We start from the raw sequence: 4,856 nt of genomic DNA, 5'->3' as shown, positions 1-4,856 counted from the left end.
GGAAAATAGTAGATGGAATCAAAAACACCACTTCCTAATCACAAGCAAGAGAAGAAGGGAATAATCATTCCCCCTCCTAACCCAACTCAACATCATTTGGAGGATAAGAATATGGTATCATGACATTAACAAGCCAACTCCACATCAATTCGACAGCTCATATGCACTGTCATCTATGCACTTCACACTACTAAAATGCATGAACAACAACCACTACACATGAATCAACCACCACAACCACAACCTTCTTCCATTCTTGAGCCATCATCCACCAAACAAGAATGACTCAAACGAGAAGTGAAAGCAAAGGCAAAACCCTAGTCAAGCAACCGGTAAAGAACTAAAGAGGTTCCATGCGCTAAAGAAAAAATCGCCGAAATAGGAAGGATATGAGAAGAGAAAACATCACATTCGAAAAAACTCATAAGCTCTCTCATATCTGCGATTAGAAGAAGAAAACTGCTCGTTATACCTCAGATCTGTCGATCGGGGGGCTACGAAGCAAGACGACGAAGGAGAGCCGCGAGGGAAGTAGTTAGGGCAGAAGAGAAACGAAAGGGGTAAGCGAAACAAATGTTCAGACGAAAGCGGGGCCGCGGAGTTAATATCGCGGCCCGCTTTCTCTCAGCTTTGCGACAGTTTTGCCGCAAAGCTTCAAACCAAACGGTCGACTGCGGGACGAAGCCGCTGTCGCACACAGCATCGCGCAGCAGAAGTCGAACCAAACGAAGCCTTAGACAGAGACAAAAAGCGAAATCTATTATGGATTGGTTACATTAATTCTCCATTTTGTACTATTGAGTGTCATATTTTTTTTTTAATTTTAATAAATTAAGCTTTTTTTTTATACAACATGCCCAAGTCTTTTTAGGTACACCTCTGCATTTCTTAACACAAGTCAAATTTAAAACTTCTACTCTCCTAACATGGTCATCAGATGGTCGACATTTAATGTGACCAAACCATCTAAGGTGGATCTCTTTAATCTTGTCCGTCACTGGAGTCACTACAACCCTTCCAGGGATATATTTGTTTTGCATTTTGTCTCTAAGTGTAAAAGCACTCCACTATAACATTATCATCTCAACAACACTTAATTTTATGCTTGTTTTTTATGGGACAACATTCTGCAGCATAAAACATTGCATTTTTCACCACCATCTTATAAAATTTTCTTTTTAAATCTAAGTGATAATTTTCTATCACACAATAAGCCCGTCACATTCCTGCACTTCAACCATCCAACTTGAATTCCACTAACAATATCTCTATTTATATCACCGCCACTTTGAATAATAGACCCAAAATATTTGAAACATTCACTCTTTTTGAGGACTTGATCATCAATTGTTACAACCCCATCACTAGATTTATTATTGCTAAAATATATTCAATGTATTCAATTTTATATTTACCCAAATGAAAGCCTTTATATTCTAAAGTTGACCTTCATAAATCAAGTTTTTTTTTTTAACTCTCTGTAGTCTTATCCACAATAAGGATATCTTGAACGAAAATCATAAACCAAGGGGCATTCTATTATAATTATCTAGCAAGAACATCCATGACTAAAGCAAAAATATATGGGCTTAAAGCCGATCCTAATGTAATCCAAGTAAAATAGGAAGTACTTGGTCAATCCTCATTGTGCTTGAACACAAGTAACAATTTTAGCATAAATTCTTTAGTGACTTGAATATAAGTAATATCAAGCCATTTCTTTTCTAGAATTCTTCAAAGTACTTTTTCTGGAACTTTACTCTATAGTTTTCCTAAATCAACAAAAATCTATAGATAATCTTTACTCTCTTTGTGTTTCTCCACCAAACCTCTCAATAAATATATAACTTTCATAGTATACTTATCTGACATGATCCAAACTGATTTTGAGAAATTTTTGTATCACTTTGTAACTTATATTTAATTATTCTCTTCCATAACTTTAATGTATGACAGAATATACTTAATTCCTCTATAATTTGTATACTCCTGTGCATCCCCTTTATTTTTAAAAATAGAAATCAAAACTCTTTCTCTGTTCATCAAACATCTTTTTAGTTTTTACAATAATATTAGTAAGCTAAGCAATGTTATGATCTTTATAACTTAATGTCTTATTTTTTTGTTTTTCCTCGCGCATTATTATTTTTTTAGCAACTATTATTAATAAAGATTTTTCCTTTTGATTCAAGCACATTTTTTTCGTAATCAGCTTTATAATACTCATTATTTTATCGCACCATCTTCATGAATTTCTCAAATCTTAAAATCTTGAAGTTTACTCATAAAAATAATTTTATTCGCGGCTTTTAAGTGTCTTATATAATTTTATGACAATATTTTATTGTATTTCACATCTTCCAACTCTTTATATTAAAATCCAAACATAATAATCAATGTTGATTATTTAAATTTTCATTTAGAATAACCTTATAAATTTTAGAATCTCGACAATCTATTTTTATTAAAAGAAAATAATAAATTTGTGTTTTATTAGATCAATTTTTATAAATGATAATATGCTCATATTCTTTTTAAAATAAAATATTAAAAATAATGAAATCATAGGTTAAAGCAAAAATAAATGTAAATAGAACATTGTCAAAATACTTCATTGACTTTTTGTAGGTGATTCTTTTAGTCTTAAAATTTATAAAAGTATTAATTTAATCCTCATATTCTTTTAATATGGGTTGAAATAACCTCCATAAAGGATTATTTCAATCCCAATTCAAAAAAAAAAGATTTATGACTACTTTAATACACTCAAAAGACTAAAATGACCCATCTAAATGGTCAGGGGATTATTTTAACAATTCACTCAAGCCTAAATGTCAAACTTTAGGTGTTAGATATGTAAATCTATAAAAGTTATGTGGTCGGCATGTAAATTTCTCTAAATATTTGGGAATGGTATTAAAACCATCCGCCTAATCTTCCATACTTTTTGTTTCAGTCAATACCTCCAGTTGGTGCTAGATTTGTGTATGAGTTCTGCCAAGCAGTTTTGACAATGGAGTCATCAATGATGGACGGCTGGATGCTGGTTCGTATAAGGCTCATTTATTTTTGTTTATTTATGTAATTAAAGGAGTTTGAGCAAAATTTTAAATGCTCATTATATATTGAATGCTTGAGTGCCGATTCATCGGTTCTATCAATATTTGGGAACATGTTTGTTACTTAAAATATCTTAGTCAGAAGTGGAAACATAATATTGCATTAAATGATGGTTTAATTATTATTTGATGGCTTATTTTAGGTTCTTATATAAACTTTCTTGTTTCTTATGTTCGATGTAAAAAGAGGGAACAATTATGAAAACTGTTAATACAATTGAAACTCTATTTAATCGTATATATTTTGTATCATATCTGTATTATAGTTTGAATTCAAATATGACGATAATTGACTGGTCGGGCTGCTTGAATTCGGTTGGCCGAGGCGATCGACCGAGTGATGATCGTGTCTTTCGAAGTAAATGTCGGTCGGCTGAGGTACTCGGTCAAACGGCGATCTCACCCGCCGTAGTAAAAATGGTTCAACCGACTAGCTTGTGGTCAAATGCTCTTGATTGTGTCTTGGTTGGTTGGAGTTGCAGGCATGATCCGCTTACTGAATCTCTTACAACAGTGTGTTGGTTCATTTTAATCATGAGGTCACTTGTTGGATGGTACGATGCCTTGATTGGCTGATTGCCATCAAGGCTATTCGATTGCTTTGAGATTCGTGCTGACAATTTTGTTGTATACATATTAAGTTTTCGAATTTTTTTGTTCTTTGAAAGCGACAACTACGAAATGACATGGAATTATTAGCGTTCGATAGTACTAAACTCACGAAAATCAATTTGATAATTAACTCCCCTTGGATTTTGTGCCCGAGGTGCTCTATAAATAGTCATGGGCTAGACATTGCATATGTTGTTGTTTTTTTTGCCTTGGATAATTGAGTTGCACCATAACTGATTGCTTGAGCCAGACTGCTTTAGACACCAAAATTCTAGCAAAGGTAGGCTGCAACCTTTGACTTTTGTAAAGGATATAGTTAAGCACGGGGAACAGTCGAAGCTCGAACATGGGTTGGCTGATCATGTCGACTCATCTTGGGATTTGGAGGGGTCGAAAGTCCCTCGCCAGATGACCTGAGCTCGATGCAGGCTTGAGCTCTGAGAGCCACCAAGTCCTGCTTGCTGGAGACACCAAGGAGGGTGGGAAGAGGCCGAAGGGAGCAGTGATCAACATCTTTCTTTAGCTGCCGCCGCAAGATGTGGAGGTGCCTCGGTACGAGGGGGAGAAAAGCCTTTACACACCATTTTCTTCGATGGATAGGTTTATGGGCATGTAAAAATGTTATTTATTTATTTATTTGCGATATTGATGAAGACGAGTCCATTGGTTCTAAAGGATGCTTAGAAGGAGGACCATCGAAGGATGCATGTGAGTCAGCCCCAATGTTGTGGCCGAGCCTCAGGAGGTGGTTGTTGTACACTCAACTTTGACCAGTGAAGGGCCCGCAACTCGACCCTATTTCTTCGCTTGGTCCCTCTCTGTTGACTTCTCACCAGGCTCCGTATGACTGGCGACAACTCCATTCCTAGTTTGTGGGATTTCGTTCAACCGAGATCGACCCCTCGGTAGGGGCGATCGGAGGTCAGTCGTAGGTCTAATTCAAGAGTTACCCACCCACACCTCCGACCACCCAAGGCTCAGAGGTAGCAGCCTTGCGGGTGGAGGTCGCCACTTTTGAGGAACGAGTTGGACGAGGTGCTGCGCGAGCTGGGTGCAATTCGCGAGTTGACTGACCTATGCAAGTTACCCATGTGCTGTTAAACAAGATGACCAAGGAACTGTGGT

The 4,856-nt window shown here is 36.2% G+C and overlaps 1 protein-coding gene across 1 annotated transcript in view; it reads left to right on the top strand.

Moving 5' to 3' along the window:
• LOC110020469 (uncharacterized protein At2g39795, mitochondrial) overlaps positions 1-3,243 on the top strand; it is a 19,310-nt gene extending 16,067 nt beyond the window's left edge. The window contains exon 4 of the mRNA XM_020718583.1: positions 2,957-3,243. The gene's annotated coding sequence lies outside the window, so the exon portion shown is untranslated. The remainder of the gene's footprint in view (positions 1-2,956) is intronic.
• Positions 3,244-4,856: the final 1,613 nt, after the last annotated feature.

The sequence above is a fragment of the Phalaenopsis equestris genome, unplaced genomic scaffold (genome assembly GCF_001263595.1).
Source record: "Phalaenopsis equestris unplaced genomic scaffold, ASM126359v1 Scaffold000098, whole genome shotgun sequence".
NCBI classification, from domain to species: domain Eukaryota; kingdom Viridiplantae; phylum Streptophyta; class Magnoliopsida; order Asparagales; family Orchidaceae; genus Phalaenopsis; species Phalaenopsis equestris.
Note: the sequence above shows the minus strand (reverse complement) of the source record. Positions and strands in the feature narration are given on the sequence as shown.